Source organism: Sinohyriopsis cumingii, chromosome 8 (assembly GCF_028554795.1).
Source record: "Sinohyriopsis cumingii isolate HCF-2022 chromosome 8, ASM2855479v2, whole genome shotgun sequence".
In the NCBI taxonomy this organism is placed as follows: Eukaryota; Metazoa; Mollusca; class Bivalvia; order Unionida; family Unionidae; genus Sinohyriopsis; species Sinohyriopsis cumingii.
This window is the reverse complement of record NC_142968.1, coordinates 33,988,225-34,011,634: the sequence shown is the minus strand read 5'-3', so window position 1 is coordinate 34,011,634 and position 23,410 is coordinate 33,988,225. Positions and strand designations below refer to the sequence as shown.

General features: G+C 38.1%; 1 long non-coding RNA gene across 1 annotated transcript; it reads left to right on the top strand.

Annotated features, from left to right (window-relative positions):
• The first annotated feature begins 677 nt into the window (after window positions 1–677).
• LOC149793270 (uncharacterized) lies at window positions 678–22,974 on the top strand. Its single transcript, XR_016422544.1, has 5 exons — window positions 678–1,740; window positions 2,244–2,365; window positions 12,830–12,944; window positions 22,305–22,411; window positions 22,864–22,974. It is a non-coding gene; the product is annotated as an uncharacterized LOC149793270 (long non-coding RNA).
• Window positions 22,975–23,410: the final 436 nt, after the last annotated feature.

The window sequence follows — 23,410 nt, the reverse complement described above, 5'->3', positions numbered from 1 at the left end:
ACTATGGAAACATAAATACCCCATCAAAAATTCTAAAAACTAAATTTTTTATATAAAATTTTGTTTTAATAAAACGTAGAACACATCTGAGGGGGAAATACACAAATATAAAATACTTTTTATTTTTTGGGGGAAATGGGGGCATCTGTCCGTTGCCCCCCCCCCCCAAAAAAAAGTGTGTGTGTGTGTGTGTGTGTGTGTGTGTGTGTGTGTGTTATTATACCCATTACATTACTTGCAAAATATATATGGTGCTGACATTTTCGGCAAGAGGGAGACCTACCGATATTCTGCATATAATTATTTTAATGTTTTTCAGAGCGAGAGTATTGGGGCCTGATCTGTTCAATATGTTTCTCAACTGATACAGCAGGTATAATCAGAGGCGTAGCTGGGGGAGGGGGGGGAAGGGGAGTACATATGTCCCCGGGCGTCAAGGTACAGGGGCGCCAAAATGAGGCTTACAACGTTACATTATAATAAGTAAACAAGGGTAATATTCAAAAATGTGATTAAACGGGGAGGGGGCTGGGGCGCCAATTTTATAGTTCGTCCCCGGGCGCAAAATATCATAGCTACGCCTCTGGGTATAATAGAGACACCCCCCCCCCCCGAGTTTGCCACCGAGCGCTCGTGTAATATACGGTTTAATACAAAATACATGATTGTGGGCAGGAATATACAAATTTTGGTCGATATACATGATCGTTGGTATCTATTCAAACGAGGGCCATGAAATACATTAGCAAATTCCTACAGTATTTTAAGGCAGGCGATTACGAATTATTTAAACCACGTTTTTCATCTGTCACAGATTTTATAATCATTTTGAAGTGGCTGCTTTATCTCGAGGAAAACGAGCGGTAAGTGTTATACAAAACATAATCTTAATAGCAATTTGATCACTTTTGCGTCATTTGACAGTAAGAATAGTAATAAATAGAGGATAATTTCTTTTCCTACGTTAGGCCTAATACCTGGTATGTTTTTTAGTGTGGTACACACACAAAAAACAACCCCAAAACAATACTAACAACATTTTAAAAAACCCACAAAAACGAGTGCCGTGCCGAAGCCACGGGCTAAAATGCTTTATTATCATTTTTTTTTATTTATAGCATCAATCACAAATTGAAATATATACAGTATTAGCGTTGGAAAAGAAAGTTTTCTTTTTGTTATATTTTTTTTTTCTCACCCTAGCGAAACACTTTCTGCAAATGACCTTAATAAAGAAAAATAATAAATTAACCTAAACCACTTTGAATGTCGACCGTATCTTTTATTTACACGGCATCATGCGCGGAAGAAAATACCAACTGAACCGGGATTTCAGACAGCAGATGAATTGAAGTTGACTCATTGAACATCATTAGCAATTGTACAATCAAACAGATGCAACAATGAAAAGTGGAACTATGAAAAATCGAGAATGTTAGATTTGCGAAGGATTTATTCCGAATCATTGTCTGCTAATAGAGAATTCATGTCAGTTGCTGTGTCGGCGATGCCCACACAGCGCGCCGTCCAAATGTGAAGTTGCGCTTTGCTGACAGACATAACACTGTGCCATAATTTATCTGATGGCATGTAAAGAAGCTGCTTAAATTATAGTATTTAAAAGTTTCTTCATTTTGTAAGAGCTCAAGAAATTAATTCTGGTTTGAAAGACAAGATGACGGTAAAACTCGGAAGACGTAGCTGTACAGTACCGTTGGTGTTGGAGACATCATAATAAAGGTAACTGCGTTAACTTCGCTTTTTGTTTGGTAATTTGTTGGATATTATCTTTTGCTGATCTTCTTTGAGCTTGGAGTAAATTTTACATTCTGAACATTTTTATTTGCACTTATCTGCTTAATATGTATTGCTGGGATATCATATAGAATATGAAGTCAGTATAATGGTACTATATTACATATTTGAATGATAAAAGACTGGTAAATGATATAATGATAAACTACAAAATAAATAATTTGCCCAATATCCCAAATATGTTAATTAAAACAAACATTGAATGTAAATTCAGATATAATGAGCAGTTGTAAGAAGTAAGAAATAACATTTTATCCATTGAACCTGTTATGTGTTATCATCATCAGTTTTAAAATAAACACATGGAGACAAGTTTGCTTAAATTCTAAAATTAACACACACACACACACACACACATATGGTATTTTAATCTAATACAGAAATGGTGACATTGATATATGCAGACCAATAGTTTTTTTCTTCTACAGATATAAATTAAAAAGCCTAATTCTGAGAGTTTCACCTACAACATTCATGATGGGAAAGGGCCACTAATTAAGAGCTGACATATGTGGAAGAAAAATACCATCCATGTTGAAAAGGGCTAGAGGTAATGTGAGAAAACATAATTTATCAATCTTATTTAACATTATTGTTGATATTTTATCTCAACTGGTCAAAAGGCTAAGTGGGTTTATGTAATGGTCCAGAGTGTGTTATTTATTTCACATCCCCTTCTGTCTTTCAACAGTAAGAAATTAGCTACTTTGGAGTCCATAGTTCTGATCAATTTGTTTATATAAAACTTGGTTTTGGGCTTAAATCAACATCTTGGATAAATCTAATAATGAGCAAAATCCAAGTATATACATGTGATCATGTATAAGATTAGTTGAGTTTTTTAACCAGCCTAAAAGCCATACTTCCACAATATAGGCTAAAATCATTAAGTTGTCCTTGAAGTTTGATGAGTGTTAACCATTAATAATAATAAGGTGATCTTTCATCTGAGTATGTTACCACCGCATGCAATATTTATACATGTAGTGCAGTTTTTACTAAACGTAGAATACATGCTTATATAAATGAGATCTAGATTGAAGAAGTGAAGATGCATACAAATACATGAGGTTATAACCACTACTGCTGATTCAAGTTTGATCATGCTTGGCCATTGGGCTTATAGAGTCAAGTTTCACAATGATGCTTATTATGAGTGTGATAAAGGTATGGTAGTGAAGTGACCTTGCATCTGATTGGCAGAGTTTCTTATGATTTGCACAACAGTGTTTATGATCCAATTTAGATCTGACTTGTTTAATTATTTGCTTGTATGTCTGAGGCTATAAGCAAAATCTATGCATATAATGTGGTGGTTCTACATCTCACTAGCCATTCTTGCTACTGCTCTTAAAACTATTTCTCATTAATTTCATCAGACTTGGTGAATAGATTTATCTCATCAAGATATAGCAAAAGAGCAATTTTGTAAAAAAAATATTCATTCATATTAAACTCAAATTCTGCATCTGATTGGTTGACCTTGCAAATACTATAAGGGCTCTATTTCTGACAAAAAGATTATTTTGATTTAATGTAGCAGAAATGCTTATATGATCAAAACATTGAACATATTTGATGACAAATAAGAAATAGTTTTTCATGCAAATTTGATAAACATTGATAAATCGGTTCATATCATTAAAAGCTTGGAAGAGTTTGATTACATGCGAGACCATCACATATTAATCATTCTTTATTTAGAGAATTATTTTTGTCAGGAATTAGTAAAATATGTAAAATCAATATGGACTGGTTTTGTTATGTACAGCAACACTAGTTGTTTACTGAGTACTGAGGGAATTGGAGTAAGGCAAGGGTGCATTGCAGTAGGTAACCTGGTTGACTTGATAACAGGATTTTAACACAAACATTTTTATCAGGAGTCTAGCATACTAACCATTGATTCACTGCAGATCCTGCCCCCATTAGTTACCTTTTAATACATAAAGCATTTGGGTTTTTTATGTCACAAATCCCATAGGGATTAAAATTAACATCATAGGTCTCACTGGATAGTTTCGTATTTTGACATCCCTCTAATTTTTAAGGTAGAAGGCATGAACCTAATTATCACAAGCCTAGCATTTATAAATTTACACATAAGCTAAATTTATAATGTGGTTCAGATTTACTTTGAGTTAGGCATGGAAATAGGTTGGCTTGTTGGTGACTGCCTGTCACAGTTAGATGAGCATTGGAGATCATATGCGTAACTTAGTCTGCAAATGAGCTGCCGACTTTTATTTGTGTCTGCTACAGAGGTAAATATAAAAAAATCTTGATGGTAGAGGGGTGATGAAAAGTATGCTAATTTGTTATAGTACTAGTGAACTTTATTCATGCATAAGGCACATACTGATTCTTTTAGTTGCCTTGTCACAGAAAAATATTGAAAATAGCTATTTCTAGTAAAAAATGAATGTAAAATGTACCTGCATCCTTTGACCCTACCAGAACCAAACTAAAAGCTCAAATTTGTGCAGCTGCTTTTGCTCATCACAAACATAATTGGGAGTATAACTGCTAACCCTATCCTCTAGCACACATTTCATTCATTCATTGGATTAAAGTCACGTGCACCTTTCGGTATGTGCGACTGTTTAGTTTGTACACGTTTGTGTACTTTTTGAATTTAGCGATTAACTTATACAATGCCCCCAAGCAAGCAAGCCGAAGCCCAGGTGCCCCAAAAGGTCCCGCCCAGGCTCTCGTCGCTGCAACCTTCTCCATCGTTGTACTCCGTTGGTGGTCTGTTTCTGCATCCTGCATCTCCTTCCTCTCTCATTTCAGGCAGTAACCGAAGCACACCAGCAGCAGTATTATTAAATTTTCGTTGCAATCAATGCCCAGTTCCCTATATTTATTGGGCTATTCCTGTACTATCTTGCCAAACATGTGATTGTCACATACGCTTCAGATATTCCTGAGTTGTGAATTTTCCTATCTTTTGTAAGGTCTATTAAATTTTGTGTACTTTGCGTACTTGAATTTTCCGAAAATTTTTTCACATCTAGTAGGCTTTTAGTAGCCCTTTATTTTGTTTTGGAGATCTCAATTTGGTTAAGTATTTCGTACGTGTGGCTTTAAACCAATCAGTGTGTTTCAGGGCCAGTAAGTTGTTGGTCAAAAGAGGGCTTTCGTGGGTCAGAATGAAAGCCCTATGTGGTAAAATTTGTTTGTAAAAAAGAAAAAAAAAAAGAAAAGAAAAGAAAAAAAAGGTGGGTAGGGAGTGTGTATGCTATATTTGTGTGATGGCTATAGACATTTTTGTTCGTTTTTCTGCTTTTCCCACATATCCCGACAACACACATTCACGCTCACTTTCTCATTCACACTTATAATTAGATGTGGGGGGGGGTGGCCTTATTTCTTTTGTTTGATTTCGGGAAGGCAATTCTTTTCATACTGGGGGGTGGGGGTGGTTTGATTATTTGAGGCATACTCTTTTCATTGTTTCTGCCTTCATTCCCCAAGGTCTGCAAGTGTCCTGTTCTTTCTTCTTTTACTGCCTTAGGACGTTTAACTTCATTCTGTGCCTTTTCCTGCTCTTCTTTATTTCAGCTCTTTCTGCCTTATCCCGTGTCCGTTTCTGTTTTGGTCTTCTCGTCCTTTTGATACTGCCATGTTCGCCGTGAGATGTTTTCTTCGAGGGAGGTGGTTTGATTGCCTTTGTTTCCCTTCGCTTTGACCACTTGGCTATTTACCTGTTATTTTTGTTTAGCTTAGCTATTTGTGATTTATTTTAATGTATATTTTTTTATTTTTATTTTTTTATATTTTTTTTTTTTTTTTGAACCTACGGGGCCTAGCATGCCATTATAATTCCAAAACAGTGATTTTGTAATATTCGTCCTTATCTGGTTTTTATTGTTCGGGTTATGAGCGGCGGTGTCAGTCTGTGAACCCACTAGCCCGAGCCGGCCGTCACAATTCCCAAACAGTGATTTGTAATATTTTGATTGGTTTTTTTCTTTTTTGGTTCGATCTTTTAGGTTTATTGGTTTTAATTTCTTTACATGGTCTCTCTTTATACCCAACCCTTCATTCGGTTTAGATTTGTCCCCTTTTGCCTATTTTGTTAATGAATGTCATGATGTTATTATAGGTCATTCCTATGTTATTGTTTTTTGCCACAAGTAACTCCGGGTATGTCCACCGTTCTCCTATTTGTTCCTGTTGAGATTTTAGTTCGGCCCTTTCCTGGTTGTATTTGGGGCATATATTTATTAAGTGTGCGATTGTTTCTGGAGTTGGGCAGTAGGGGCAGTTTTCGGTTGGTCCCCTTTTTATGTGTTTCCCTGCGCATCCTGCCAATAGTGTTTTACCTGTTCTTATTCTATTTATTATTGTTATATCGTATGGATTTTTGAAGGTCGGACTTTCGACTTTTCTACTTACTTTTTTCATCATCGTGTGTATTAGACTGTTTGCATCCGATTTTTCCCATAGCTCTTGCCACATGTCATTGATCTTGTCCCATGTTATTGATTTCAGTGACGCTGTATGCTATATTTTGGGCTTTTGGTTCGTTTGTGGCGTTTTTTGCTTCTGCATCTGCTTTGTCATTGCCTGGGATTATGGATGTGAGAGGGTATCCATACGAATTCAACGTGTTTGTTGTTTTTTTCAATCTCTTTAAGTAGCGATCTTGCATGATTAATCATATTAAGTCTGCTCTTGGATTGGTCCGTTGCTAACGATTGTAGTACACTGTAAGAGTCGCTTAGAATGACTGCCTTAGTTGTGGGGTATGTTTTGACGTATGTTAATGCCATTAGTATTGCCATGAATTCTACCGTGTATATAGCGCATTGGTCTGGGAGTCTTTTTCCAACGGTGACATCTAATTTTGGGATCACTATCCCTGCTGCAGTTTTATTTGGATTTTTGGTTTTTGATCTATCTGCGAAGATTTGCGTGTATGTCTCGTATTTGTTGTCAATGTACGTTAGTATTGATGCTCTTAGTCCTATCGGGTCATTTTGTTTTTGTCCTAGTTTACGTAAGCTAAGATCTATTTGTGGTGTGGGACAGGTCCACGGGGGGTCTGGGTAGTACCTTATTTTTTCTGGGTTGATATTTGCGATTTGAAATTTCCTTTTTAATTCTATAATTATTTTCCCACTAGGTATTTTTTTATTTTTTCCTTTTGTATTGAATGGTTTGTCGCATGCTAAGAGGGCTTGTAGCGTGAGGTGGTTGGGTTGGTGTATTGATATTCGAGTCGAGTATCGCAGCATCAATTCCTTCCGCCTTAGGTCTAGCGGGGGTTCTCCTACTATTATTAAGATATCTTGTGTGGGGGTACCATTTAGGACGCCGGTGCATACCCTTAGCGCTTTTGATTGGACTGTGTCTAGTTTCTTTAGTAACGTGGCGTTCGCCGCTCCATATACCTGGCAACCGTAGTCCAATTTTGCTCTTATAAGTGCTCTATATAGGGTAACGAGTGTTTTTTGATCAACCCCCCAATTCACCCCTCTGAGGTTTCTGTGGAGGTTGATGTCTCGTTTGCACTTCGTTACGAGTTCTTGGATATGAGCTGCCCACGTGAGTTCGTGGTCGAATACCATACCTAGGAGTGTCGCTTGTTTTTCGAATTTGATGGGTACCCCCTTTAGGGTTAAGTTTGGAGTGGGTGGGGGGTGGCCACCTCCCGGATTGAAAACTATGCCTACTGTTTTTAGAGGTGACAATTTAAATCCCCATTTATCTGTCCAATTTCCTATATCGTTTAGTCCTTTTTGTAAGTGCTTGGTCGTTTCTCTGCTGGCCGGGTTGCCAGTTTTCCATACGGCGCTGTCATCGGCGAATTGGGATAAGTCAAGGTGGTTGGGTTTTACCGCTGTTTCCAGGTCGTTTATCATTATATTAAATAAAGTTGGGCTGATTACGCTTCATTGTGGCGTGCCATTTTCCAGTTTGTATCGTTCGGAGTAGTCTTGTCCTAGTCTGACTTGTATCTTTCTATCGGTTAGGAAGTTAGCAATAAATTTGTATATATTGCCAGTTATTCCGTATGGTTTAAGTTTACTTATCAGTCCCTTAGTCCACATTAGATCATATGCTTTTTCCATGTCTAAGAAGATGGCTGTAACATATCTGGATTTTTAAAATTTTTCTCTAGATGCTAATTTGACAGCGGTTTCTAGTCTCATGAGTTGGTCTATTGTGCTTCGGTAGTTGCGAAACCCGCTCTGTGTATTAGCTAGTAGTCCTTTGCTTTCTAAATGGTATTTCAGCCTTTTGTTTACCATAGTTTCCATTATTTTACATATATTGTCTGTTAGTGATATGGGCCTGTATGATTTTATATCGCTTGAGGGTTTTCCAGGCTTAAGAATCGGGACCACTACTGCCTTTTTCCATCTTATAGGTATGGTACCGGTTTCCCATATTTTATTAATTAGGTTAAGTGCAATTGTGACAAGTTTTTTGGGTAGGTTCTTGTACATTTCATACCCCAAAGTGTCCTCCCCGGGGGATGTGGTCTTTTTGCCGGCGAGGGCCTTTCTCCATTCGGCTTCTGTAAACGGAAGGTTTAGTGGGCCGTCATTATTTCCTGCTTCCTTTATGTTGTCAGAGTTGCTTTCCTCAAATTGCCTTTTATGATTTTTAAACTTATCCTCTAAGTTGGTATTGCTACACATGTTGGCGAAATAGTTTGCAAATAATTCTGCCTTATGTTTGTTGTTTTGTCCAGGTATGTTGGGGGTTATTGATTTAGTTTTGCCTCTCATTTTTTTAATTCTTTGCCACACATCCTTCGATTTTGTGTTAATATCTAGTTTTGAGCAGAATTCTCTCCATGAGTTTTGTTTAGCTATCATAATAGTTTGTTTGGCAGTTTTTTCCTTTTCCTTGTAGTAGTTAAAGTCCCTATTATTTTTAGTTCTTTTGAATTTGTTTAGAGCTCTTTTTTTCTCTTTAATTGCTATTTTACATTCATTATTCCACCAGGGCACCGTGGGTTTGGGTGCTACTCCTTTAGTTTTAGGAATTGTTTCTTGGGCCATTGTGTTAATGGTTTCTATTAATTTGTCATTAAAGGTGTCAATGTCCCGGTGATATATGGTTTCTGGGTCGATTGAGTCACCTATCTGTTTGAACCTAATCCAGTTGGCCTGTTCGTATTTCCATCTTGGTGTGAAGGACGCTTTATTTTGAGGTATTCTAATTTGTATTTCTATATTTATAAGGTAATGGTCACTTCCCATAGGGTCGCTTTCATCAACTTGCCAATCAGAAATGCCTGCTAATCTTGGTGTGCATAGAGATAGGTCTATTGCTGATGTGTGGCCTGTTCTGTCATCTATCCGGGTGTGCATTCCGTTGTTTAGAAAAACTAAGTTGCATTTTTGTGCCCATTTTTCTACAATTTTTCCTTTAATGTCCGTCTTTTGACTCCCCCATAGTTCATTGTGCGCATTGAAGTCCCCGCATATTACCACCCATTCTCCACAGTCTTTAATCATTTTGATTGTTTCGTCTGCACTTAAATTGCGCTGCTCATTTGTTTCATAGAGGTTAACGATTAGTACCTGCTTAGTTTGAGCGGTTATTTTGACTATCTGCATTTCGAAGTCATTGGGCGGTCTACTATCTGTTAATTTATGCATTTCTGATGTAATTCCATCTCTAACAAAGGTTGCTAACCCCCCTCCTCTTGCTGTGGGGGATCGATGCTTTAGGTATTTGGTGTTGTAGCCTATGATGTTTGGGATACGTGAGGTATCATTTAGGTGGGTGTCCTGTATGCATATAACATCTGGTTTTCTTTCCTGTTCAAGTATTTTGTTATTTAGTTGGTCAGCGTGGGCCCTAAGGCCGCGTGCATTCCATTGCCATATTTTGATTTCTGCTCTGGAATCCATCACTAGTGCAAAAAGTCTTAATAGTTTGTTTAATTTACTGTTGTTTTCGTTTTATGCGTGTTTCCTACCAGTGAGGGTGCTACCTATTTATTTTGTTTTTGGTATCCTGATTTTTGTTTTGGCCTGCTTATAGTTTACCCCATGGGAGATCATATATTCGACTATTAGGGCTTCTCTAAGAGCCCTGGGGCATTCTGCGTGGTTTGGTTTGTGGTTACCACTACAGTTAGCGCAGTTCTGATTGGTGGCGCTACATGTTTTCCGGTCTGGGTGGTGAAGACCACATTGATTGCACCGGAATAGGTTTCCGCAACTCTTAGAGTAATGCCCCCAATTTTTGCAGTTGCCACAGAACCGTGGTTTGTTTTTGAAAGCAAAAATTTTTTTAGCCTCGAGTTTTTCGGCTATTTTGATAGTTTCTGGGGTGGCGCCCTTAAAAAAGAGTACCACTGCAGTGCTATCCTTTCCCCTTCTTGTTTTTAGGCGGATTGCTTTCTCTACTTCCTGTCCTTTACTCCTTATGTAGTCTACTATTTCATTGGTTTTATTTTGAGTTGATACGTATATGACTCCTTTGTTGTGTGTTTTTGGGGGGTTTGGGTCTATGTGTTGTTTTGTTCTGTTGTGTCTAGTGACCTGAACATTTATTTGGCCTATTCTTTCAATTTCCATATATTTGGCAATCTGTTGTTCAGTGGTGCATTTGATTATCAGCAAGTCGTCTCTAGTGCTTTTAAGCGTGAATTCTCCTTGGTGATGTTTGTTCAATTGCCATGCTATGGTTTTAAAGGCTAACTTCATTATTTTGGAATTTACTCCCTTAACGAAGAGAGTCAGTTCAGCAGGGTGTTTCTTGTTTTGGATATTTTGCAGACTGGTCTTTTTTCCCCTGGTGTTTGTCTCTTTAGCTGACTTTGTTTCGTTGTCCATAACCGGCTTGCTGGGTCTTGTATTCTGACAGTTAGTGTGTTCCTTATTCTTTCTAACTGGTATTTGGGATTTGGTTTTCCTATTATTCTTACCTTTTGTTGAGTCGTGTGTGACTGCTTTATTTGTGGTAGGGTGAGGGCGTTCTGTTTCATCTAGTAGGTTCTCAGTTTGAGTCCCCTGGCTGCTAGTGTTTTTAACCAGCGTGGTCTGGGTTGTTTTTGTGCTTGTTGAGTATTGTTCCTCAGTTTGGGTACTCATGTCGGATGTAGTTTTGCGGTTACTCGGTAGATTGTCCACATTCTCGTTTACGCTTGGTGACAGGTAGAGTCTACTCATCGAGTCAGTTGGGGTCGAGTTGAAAATTGGCGTTAAGAACTGTATCTGTCGTTTTTCTCTTAGGGGGGATGAGACTGCTTCGGAGTAAGTTTGCCTTAGTTTATCTGCCTTTAGGTTGACCAGGCAGCTGAGATAACTATTTGATGATGTGACATTAATTTTGTTGTTATCCATCTTGAGTTTCTTTATTTGATGTAAGGTATATATGACGGGATATTTCTTTAGTTTTAATCCTGGGTTTGTTTTGATTTCTTGCAATTTATTTGAGTTTAATTCTAGCTTAAAGCTATCTGTCTTAACTATACTTTATTCTACTTAGTACTATGAAAAAGCAACAGCTGTAAGGGGATATGCAAATAGCTTTTATTCTGATTTGTGTAATTAATTATTATATTACTATTATCCAATTTAAACTTATTGAAAATTATTTTCTAGCCAAATGGTCAAAGTAAAAGGTTTTACTTACCCCGATCCAATTTTCTTTTTAAGATCTTTAGAGTTTTTAAATACAGCCTTCTAATTATACAAGTTTCATTACATTGGTCAATAATTAGTCACATGTGATGACACTTGTAACTAATCAAACCACAGCAACTGAGAGCAGACTAAGCACTGATATTTATATGGTACAGTGGCAATATACAGTCTGTCTGCCGCAACACATGAAACAAACTGGACAAATCTGAAAGCCTTGAATTTGACTTTATTTATCTGTATGGTAGAACAGAACCTGAGTTGAAAAGCTTTTAAAGAAAGACCTTGATATCAAACCTAATAATAACTGCAGGAGTTATATTATGGATAATTAACCATTCTCTCAGTTTCAAACTGGGCATTCCATCCCATGGGGTTCTAAATGTAAACCAAGTGTAACTGATATCCTAATGAACTGTAAAGACCATAGCAGCACAACAGCAGGGGACCAGGTATGTCCAGATCCAGAAATCACAGACCAGTTTCAAACTGATGATGAACCACATAAAAATTACACATCTGCTAGAACTTATGTTATGAAGATAACTTAAATTGCATTATTATTAATCCTCCTCCTCACATTCATCATAATTGAGATGCATCATATATGTTTTATTGTAAAATAGTTTATGCAACATAATTCAGTGAAGACCTTTGCTGCCAATTTACCAGTGAACCATTTGTTTCAATGAACATATTTTATGTTGTAACAAGGAGCATCATTTAAACATTATGATACACTTATCATACCTGTATATGAAATCTTAATACTAACACTTATACTTGCAATACTACTACTAATAAAAACACCTGCATTGATAATTTGATTATGTTCAATTGGACTTGTATCTAAATGATCACCAGCTGTATGAAAAGACATATTTTAATATATAGATATTGGATGGAATACTAGTTACCACAATTGAATAGTCATATGATAAATGATATATTATTTTAAACAATTTATATTTGCAGTGAAACATACTTTTACATTATTTTCACTTAAATTTCATTTATAGAGCAGTATACTCTGCATTCATTAAATTACTGAAATGGTTATAATACAACAACAAATACTGCAACTTCCAGAATCACAAAAATCAAAAGATATAAACAAAAACTTCCCTACATGTATCAACAGTTGTCACTTAATAGACAGAACTCTGAAGATTTAGAATAGGATGTTAACAAATTAGGTATTCAAGTTAAAAAGAAAAAAATACCAAGTAAGCTTACTACCAAAAAATCAAACAATAACAGTGAATTTTAGTACATTCCCAGGAAACAGAATATATGATTTTTCTTAACTTGATCTGATACATCTTAAATCTATTGAAAATGATTCATATTGTATGACTAAAATATTATGTAAACAAAAATTCCATCACTTTTTTCAGATGCAACATGCATACCCCAACCCATCCTTCTTGATCATAAAGTATACCAGCATTCCACTATAAGATGGGGAGCTGTAGTGGCTCAGTGGTTAGCTTTCTGGACCTGTGAAATAAGGTAGGTTCAAATTCTACCATCAGACCAACCTGGGTTAGCTACCATGGTGTGTCCTTGGGCAAGGCACTATACTTAAAGTGCCTTGGCACTAAATAACTTACTTGTGTTGGTTTACCATAAAAGGCCAAACCAAACACAAAAAAACAACAACTTTAAAATATGAGTTTTGTCAATACTAAGTAATTGAAAATCATACTGAAGAAATGTTTTTGTTAATACAGATTAATGGATCTAAAAAATCTCTTTCTTCTGCAGGAGTTTAAAATGTTAAATTAAAAAGGTCATGGTACACATTGCTTTGTTCGTACACATCAGGCTCCGTAACCCATATCCAACTAAAAATTTTAGTAGAGTCTGAATAAAACATATTTTAATCTGGATGATAATATTCTTTCTCCATTCATATATTACACCACCAAGATTGATCCAAATAAGATTACATTTTACTATAACACTGAGGATGAGTATGCCTCTTAACAACTTACAAATGTGGAGAGAATGGAGTTAAACTGAACTTTGATTTCTTTTCAACCATAGCACAAGATGATCATTTATTATGAAAAAACCTGAATAAAGTTGGAGTTCATAACCATGACAGTCTTGATACAATATAAATTCAATATATTATTGTTGTCTTGAGGTATAGTTCTGTATATTACAATCTCACGCAAGATCAGGGTATATTTTAGTACCATACAGTTAATTCGGGATTGTATTAATACCTATTCTGGTGAATGAACATTAAATAAGATTTACTATTTTGGAACCAGTTGCAATAAAGTTTACTAAACAAGAGAAAATATGACTTTACTATAATATCTAAAATGTAAAATCTGCAAACAGAATACTTGCTTGACTTTACACTTCAACTATATCATAATATTTATTTGAAATGAATTTATACAAATGGCATTAAATTGGGTTTCAGGCTGGTAATGACAATGGTAGTAGTGAATAGGGACGGTCTAGGGACTAGGGAACTTCCATGTTAAAAAGGGTATATCCACTCTGGGGACTATGTAATTTAACATGGGAGAAAAAAAAAAAATATCCATTCTAGGGACAAGGGGAATTTAACATGGGAGAAAGAAAAAAAAATATTCACTCTAGGGACAAGGGAAATTGAACATGGGGAATAAATCGTGGGACTGTCTTGGGACTAGGGGAAATGGAACAGGGTCGGGACCCTATTTTAATAAGGTCCCGACCTGATGGGTCTATGAAAATGGAACAGGCGAAAATTGAAACAGGGAGGGGTCTCTATTTTTTTATTATTTTTTTAAACAAAAAAATAAAAAAAGGGGTAGGCAATTGAAAGTCAAGATCTTTTCGAGAGATAGGAATGGCCCTGAAAAGGGCCTTTGGTTTTATGTTAATATACCCTTAACATAAAGGGCATCTGTGACATCTTCTTCTTGACCTTAGGCTGTGCCTGACTGCAGGACCATAGATTAAGACTCTTTTGAGGCATCCTTGATGCTCCACATAAGATTCTTCGCATCCACAGGCTGGTGTCTGTCCTGTGGATAACTGTCCAGTTGGATCGGACATACATTGATATGTCCGTCCGGAACATCATCGAAGACACAAGCGTTGAAGATTGTACATCGGTCCACATGTTGGGGTGCTGAGTAACAGGTGAAGGAATGCAGTGAACTGTACTTATTTATAGGGGGAGGAAGGATTGAAACGGATTGAGTTTGTTGACCAATCCAAACACGCGTTACAAAATTCAGTCAGCCCACGTCCAATCCGAAGAGAGCAGTCTGTGACGTCACATAGTCTATATAGATTCGCTAGCGCCTGTGCGTAGTCAATCTAAGCGACAGTTTTTCAACATGACGGAAACTCAGAAAACGATCAGTTTGGGTGCACTGATGGTGGAGACTACCCAAGGGAACCCAGACTTACTTTCAGAAGAGGTGAATTGGGATTTTGTGGATTTTTTTACCTTGCAAGAATTTGTTCCTGAACCTTCGTCACCTTCTCCTTCATTACCGCACATGGAAAATTTTAGACAGAGACAGAAAGAAGAATTGGAGAAATTTATACAACAGCAAAAGGAAGCGGAACAAGCTTTTCTCCTACAGCAACAGCAGCAAGAAGAAGAGGTAAGAAAAAAACAACAAGAAGAAGACGCAGCAGCAAAGAAACAAGGGTGTCAAAATCAAACGGTCACGGTACTGTTAGACATTTTAGTTAAGAAGTCTGAAACAGATGTATCAGACTTCTTTATTACGGCCGAAGAGAATACGACCTTCCCAAGCTAAACACTCCAACCCTGTGACTACGCCTACTGCACCATCCTTAGTGATTTCAACGAAATCATCATCAACAGTACGCAGTCCAGAAGTAGGCCTTGGCCATGGCAAAGGCTTAAGACAGTTAAAGTTGATTGTTTAAACTCACCCCTTACACCAAAAAAGGCCCTTTTCAGGGCCATCCACGTCTCTCGAAAAGAGATAGGCTTTCAATTGCCAATAACTAATAAAAACCATTTTACCCAATAGTATCTGTCTGTGTATGAGTGTGCGTGAGTGTAGGTTCTTATTTTAAAATCAAAACCCAAAGACACTTACCTTTTATAATTAATTTATTCTTTTATAAATATTTACAATTCACAATTCACAACAGAGCACTTTAAAAAGTTCATAGACTTATTCTGTCTCATTGTTCACTCTGTTTTTTTAATTTCTTCACCGTCATAGTCTTTTCCTCCTCTTCCTCCTCACTTTCTTCCCTTCTTTTCTTCTCCTGTTTCTTTTTCTTCACCTGTCTGTTTTCTTCCTCTTCTTCTTCCTCTTCCTCTGAAGAATCCCTCTCTTCTTCTGACTCCTCTTGTTTCTTTTTTGGGCAGTCTGGTGACCAATGTCCTTTTTCTTGACAATAATAACAGGTATCTTGACTTTTGTCTCTTCTAACCCCTTTTTTTTCTTTTTTGACGGTCTGGACACTCTGAAGACCAATGCCCTTTCTTCTGACAGATATAGCAAGTATCTTGACTTTTATCTTGAAAGGAAGGAGAGTAGTCCCTCGGCTGGTCTGAAGAGAATTTTCTAATGACCCCTCGCAAAGCTCTGATGAAACGTTCGATCTTGGTAGTCTCTTCCATTGTTGTGCTCAGTTTGAGAGTGAAATGAATAGTGAAAGGACAAGACACATACCCTTTATATACGCTGGTCTGCTATGACTATAAATTAATCCATGGTGTTTAAACTTTAGTCATTTGACTTTTTGCTATCGAGATGAAATGATCCAATTCATTTGAGAAGAAAGAAGAAGAAAGTAAGAGGCAGAAACGTGATCTATCGCCTCGTACTAGGGCTGAAGTCTTGGCACAAATTCATGCCAGTGATTTTGAAGAGGACATGAGTGAACCAGAATCCAAACCCTCTAAACAAAGTTTACCACCCTTAGTCAACCCTGAAAAGTACTATGACATTCGAGAGACGGAAAAGCGTCCCTCTAGAAAATTTAGAACTACGGCTTACAAATACACAGTGAAGTTTAAAGATTTCAAGTCTGAAGTACTGTTAGAGAAAGCAAAAGGGTTCATCACCGACATGTGGGATTCTTTGCTCACCACACTCAAGCGACAATGTCAACCCAAAGAAGATGATCGCTTGAGACTTTCCATACAACATGATGGCTTGAAATCCCCTGTTTGGATCGAGTTTAGCAGCCCTGCAGAATTGACCACTTCCAAAGTCATGGACAAGATTCAACACGTGCAACAATCTAATGACCAGTTTGACATCACCGATGGAAAAGCCACACTGGACATGACCCACGTCTCTCCTCCTCAAGGGACCGGACAATGCAGAAAGACCTTATTGGTCAACAACCTTCGCATTACCAAAACAAGTCTTGTCCAAATTAACAATTTTCAAGACCACATGTGTTTAGCCCGAGCCATCGTGGTGGGATGAACCTATGCCGACAAGAACGACACGGTAGAATGGAAAAGAGCCTGGGAGAACATTCGAAAATCGAACCGAGCCAAACAACGAAATGAAGCAGAACTTCTGTTACAACAAGCATGCCTGTCCAAAGACACATCCTGTGGCATTCCTGAGATGCAAAAATTGCAAGATGCCCTAGCTCCACGATACACCTTGAAAGTGCACCCTCAAGAAGTGCGCGGGTCTCTGTTGTTTCGAGGGAAAGACTTTAAGGATGGAAAATACATTCACCTCTATCATCACGATGACCATTTCGATACCATTACCACTATCACTGGATTCCTGGGATACAAATATTACTGTGAGAAATGTGACTTATGATGGTTATAATAATCGAGAGCAACACAAACATTGTGGATCGAAATGCTCAGGATGTTTGGCCTCTCAACCCTGTCTGAGCGAAGGGTAAGAACCAGTGCATTGTCCTGCTTGTCTGCGCACATTTGTCAGCCCTGCCTGTTACCAACAACATCTGAAGATGCAAGGTTCACAGAAGAAATGTGCTTGTCAACTCCTGAGATTGTGCCCAATGTGTGGACAAGGTCTATGTATCAACAGTACCAAGGCACACGTATGTTCAGGAAAGAAAAAATGTCACATTTGTCACTGCATTGTGGACTTGGAACACCAATGCTACATACAAAAATACCAATCCCAACCAGAGAAAGAGGATGGTCACAAGAAGAAGAAAGGCAATTTCATCTTTTTCGATTTCGAATGCATGCAAGAGACCAGTATTCACATTCCTAATTTCTGCGTGGCTCATCGAGCGTGCGAGAAGTGATTCAAGAACCTATCTTGAGTTATTGCCCTCACTGCAGTAAGATTCCTGGAGGGCGTGAAAAAATCTTTCAAGGACCGAACACACTAGCCGATTTCACACAATGGGTCTTAGACCCCATCGACAAGACGTGGAGCCAAGAGGACATCGAACATTATTATGGAGATTGTCATCACCATGCCACGGTGATGGCTCACAATTTCTCCGGATACGATGGACAGTTTCTTTTGAGATGTTATACGGAACGTGGCATCGAGCGTCCTAAAATCACTTTGAACGGAGCCAAAATCATTTTGATGCAAGTGGGACAAGTGCAGTTTAAAGATTCGATGAGCTACTTAGCCATGCCTTTGAGTCGAATGCCTAAAATGTTTGGAATGACAGAAATGGCTAAAGGGTACTTTCCACACTTTTTCAATACAGAAGCCAATCAACACGCCGTTCTACCCCATTTGCCTCAGGCTCACTATTACGACCCTGACAACATGCGTACCGAACGAGAAACTTTCTACGCTTGGTACCAGGCTCACGCTTCCGACCCTTTCGACTTTCAGGAAGAAATGCTAAAGTATCGTCGTTCCGACATGGACATTTTACGGCGATGCTGTGGAAAATTTCGAGAACTGTTCATGGAACACGGAGGGGTTGATCATTTAAAAGAGGCTTGCACCATTGCCAAAGCGTGTTCCTTAGTCTACCGACAACGATTCATGCTTGAAAACACTGTGGCTGTCATCAGTCCTCAAACGACCAACTATGTCAAACGTCAATACTCGGTCAAAGCCCCATGCTGGTTGCATTACTTGTGCGACAAGGAAGACAAATGGATTCAGCATGCCCGCAACGGACAGGGCGAAAGATCATCGGAATGCATTCGGTCAATGGCTGGGACATAGAAAACCCCAAGATCATGTACGAGTTTAACGGTTGCTTATTTCACGGATGTCCCGTCTGTTACCCTGACCGCGGCACTAAAAATCAGTTCTTACAACGAACCATGGAAGACTTGTACCAGGCCATTTGTCAGCCACGCCTAAAGTTAGAACAGGAAGGATACCAAGTGGTGGAAATGTGGGAACACAAATACAATCACCGTTTGAACACCGATCCTGAGTTTAAACGCCTCATGGAAAGTTACCAGTTCATGGACCCCCTGAACCCAAGTAATAGTTTGTACGGAGGAAGGACCAATGCCACCTGTTTGCTGTACCAAGCTGACGAAGAGAAAGGAGAAGAAATCAAATACTTGGACGTGTGTTCACTGTATCCCTACGTGTGCAAATATTGTTGCTTTCCTGCAGGGCACCCACAATTGTTCACCGAACACATCGACCTAAAAAACATTCGACAATACGAAGGCTTGATCAAGTGCAAAGTTTTGCCTCCCACGAACCTATACCATCCCGTCTTACCTCGCCATTGCCAAGGCAAACTTATGTTTCCTTTGTGCCGTACTTGTGCTGAAACGTGCAACCAAGATCAACCTTGTCATCACACCCAGGAAGAACGGGCCTTGACGGGGACATGGGTCAGCGTAGAATTGTTCAAAGCTCTGAACATGGGATACCAACTGTTAGAAGTGTACGAAATTTGCCACTTTCCCAAGACACAATAATTCCACAAGGGTGACCCCACGCAGAAAGGCATTTTCGCAGACTGCGTGGATGCCTTTTTGAAACTGAGCAAGAAGCCAGTGGCTATCTGTCCTGGTGTCACACTCCCGAAGACCAAAAGACATTCAGAGAGAAATTCTGGGCACAAGAAGGCATTACTTTAAATCACATTGAGAAAAACGAAGGCAGGCGATCGTTTGCCAAAGTGATGTTAAATTGCTTGTGGGGTAAAATGGCACAATGACCGTGTTTACCCAAGACGGAGTATTTGACCGAACCTTCCCGCTACTTTCAGATGATTCACGACAAAGCCAAATTCATGAAACACGTGGACGTCGTTCGTGAGGATTTGATCTTGGTGAATTACGAAGAAGATCTGAACTTTGTAGAAGATGACCCCTTTGGAAATGTCATCATTGCAGCTTACATGACAGCTCATGCTCGCTTAAAATTGTACGAAGCTTTAGAACTGTTAGGGGAACGTGTCTTGTACTTTGACATGGACAGTTGCATTTATATCGATCACCCGAGTCAACAGCACCCTGACATTGAAGGAGACCGTTTAGGAGCCTGGACAGACAAGCACCCCGATGACAAGATTCTAAGTTTCGTTAGTGGTGGTCCCAAAAATTACGGCTACGAATACTGGGACAAACAAGGAGAAGTGCACACAAAGTGTAAAGTGAAAGGACTTACTCTGAATTATCGTACCAGTCGAGTGGTCAACTTTGGCATATTGAAAGAAGCCTTGCAGTCTAGAGAAAGTGACCACCTATCAACCCAACAAGATTGTACGTTTACCCACACACCACATCGTCAGTCGACCCTTGGAAAAAGTCTATCAAATCGTGTAGCAGAAGCGAGTGCGGCTTCCCACCCACTTTACTTTGCCGTATGGACATGTCGGTATAAAACATTGGTTGTAAGAGGATAGCCACCCACCAGAAGGATGACTTCGCCGCAGCAAGAATCGAGTGAGAAATCCAGTGAGAACTCCAAGTTCAAACCCTACCATTTTCCAGTCTTCTTACCTGACTATTGTGATTGTGCCCGTCGATTGGACACGTTTCAAAAATGGCCTACGGATAGGGAAGGATTACCTTCTTCGTATGTTTTAGCTAGAACAGGATTTGTCTACTTCGGACCTGAGTCAGGATTGGGATACGAAGTACAGTGTTTCGCTTGCGGACTGAAGTTACGAATGGATCTATGTATCTACAAAGATTCAGCTATTCTGGAACATACTCGATGGTCTCCGCACTGCCCTTACCTTTCAATGGCCTTTCCACCCATTAAACTACGGTACAATTATGACGGTACCTTCCAAAACTAGACGTAAACACATTGCATCCTATTTCATTGTTGTTTCTTTTCCACATAATAGCTTATTTTTTATAAAATGTTAAACTTTACTAATCTTTTTTCAAGATCACTTTAGTTTGCAAAAATATATCTTGTCATTTATTGGCATTCTACATTGAATTTTGTAAACTAGCTATAAACCTGACCTAATTACTCAACTTAACTGCTGACAGAAACAGTCTACAGTAAATGTATTTCATTTCTATAGCTCGATGGATAAACATTACATCTTTTAAAGCTGTGCACAGAATAGGCCGACATATCACGAGTCAGGAAAACATGGGGGTGGTATCCCCTGTGTCCAAAATTAATATCATTTTGAATAGAATATTCTAGTGACAATTGCCTCTTTTCAAATGGTAAGCATTGCTTTTTTTTATTTTCATCAATCTGTCAAATTCGGTATGCATTTTGCTTTAATATTTGAGATGGAAACCTTAGGTGCATAGAAATGTCAGACAGCATTGTACATCATGGATGGTGTCCAACATACTTTTATGATCATAAAACAAAATCCCATTTTTTAGTTATGGCCACTGATTTAAAAAATATTCATCCAAGCTAAATATAATAATAATAATAATGAGGACTTTGTATAGCGCCTAATCTTTAGAAGCTCTAAGCGCTTTGCAACATTAGACAACATAAAAACATACACAATGATATGATTACAAAAACAAACACCATGAAATTAGAAAACATAAAAAACATGCTGAGAATATTTAAGGTAGTTAACATTATTAAGTCATTAAGTTTGTTTTTGTAGTCAGAATAAGTAGTTTTGAGAGCACTCTTGAATGGGATCACTGCGTCTTTGTGTCTAAGTTCAGTGGGCAATTCATTCCATGTTGCTGGGCCCTGGTATGCAAAAGAATGCTGTCCATGTGACTTTGTTTTCATAGTGAGAATAATGAGTATATGATTGTCGGAAGAGGAGTGTAAGTATCTTACTTGTGTGTACACATAGGTGAGGTCGGATAGGTATGTTGGACTAGAGTCTGTCAGTGAAATGTAGCACAGAGAACTAATGTTGTGTTTGATTCTGGATTGAATGGATAGCCAGTGTTGGGTACAGAGCAGCGGGCAGGTGTACTCTGATTGTGGTACTCTAAGTATGATCCAAGCAGCTATGTTTTGAACTTTTTGAAGTCTCTGCAGTAGATATTAAGATGAACCAGACAGAATTGAGTTACCATAGTCCAGTCTTGAAAGCAGTAATGAACACACAAGTGTTTTAGTGGCATCAACTGAAAGATATCTGAGAATGGAGCTGATGCGTCTCAGCTCAAGATACGCAGCCTTGCATATGTTCATGACATGTTGGTGCAGTGTGAGAGTACTGTCCAGAGTAACACCTAGGTTTTGTACTGATTGTGTGAATTTAATGTTGGTGTTGCTGATACTTATTGTGTGAGGTAAAGGATGTGAATGAGAAAGTCTTTGATAAGTAAGTATGGCTTGATTTAAATTGTGTTTTTCATGTGACTTGCCAGAGATTTTTAAATGAATTGATAAAGTAACTTGAGACACATTTCAAAGTACATGTTTTAAAAATATTCCATTGATTATTGCTGGCATTTAGAAAAATGCAATGCATCCTTTGTTGTGAAACTTATTTTAAAACATTGTATTACTCATGCAGAAGCCTGCTTGAAAACTAATGGCAAAGCAAAGGCAAATGGAATGGAAGAGACCATATCAGAGACCCTCAAATATGCACCCAACCAACGCAGAATGATAAAAAACAAGGTAATCCAAATGACTCTTATTTCATCAATATTGGATTCAGTTTCGTCTTTTAAAGCATAGTATTTGCAAAGCGGATGCATTTCTAAACTGATAACAAAATCAGCTTATCCTATTGCCCAGGACTATCAGAGCTAGAGTCCAGCTAACTACAATATGCATATATCTTGTCTGATCGGACAAGTGCCTCCATTTGGAATTTTTATTCACATGAAATATTTGGATGAAATAAATTCATCTTTGTGCAAATTGATTGCACCATCCACTTGCCAGAAATGACAAGTAAGTGCAAAGTTATCTTGTATCATGGCTTAACGATAGTAAGGGAAGCACAAGTGCAGTGAAGAAAATTTCATACATTTTTATAATGCTGATTAACATGACTTCTGCATATGTAACTAGTGCTGAGATGATATGACTTTATTTAAGCATTACAATTTTGTTTTAATTTGCAGGTGCCTGAGCAGAAGAAGTAATAGATAAACTTTACAGTGGAGTTGGAGACTGATTCTGATTCATAATCTTAATTAAATCTAGAAAATAAACATTAAAGTCATATTAAAATATCTGTTGTATTGTTTCCTTCTTTCATTTTTCTCTTAAAAACAAATGTCTGAACCTTTAGTCTGTAAATTCAGTGGATTCCTTATCAGCCCATCTACTTTTACTTTACACCATGCTACTTTAAAAAAAAAATGAATTATCCCCATTGGGGTAGGTCCCCCCAACCCCCCACCCTACTTTGTCAACTTACCTGCCACATTTAAATCTAATGGAAGGCCCTGCTGTAAAGCCTGTTAGTAAAACTACCCAACAAGAGGATTTCATACATTTGCAACTCCTAGATGGATGGTAATGTTTTCATTTTTGTAATGTAGATTTGGACATTCTTGCCACCAGTATGGAATATGTGTTTCAGAAACACAAGCAGCTTTCATCAGATTTGCATATAGGTTTTATATGTTGTGAGTATGTTGTAGGAAGTTTTTTTAAATAACATCA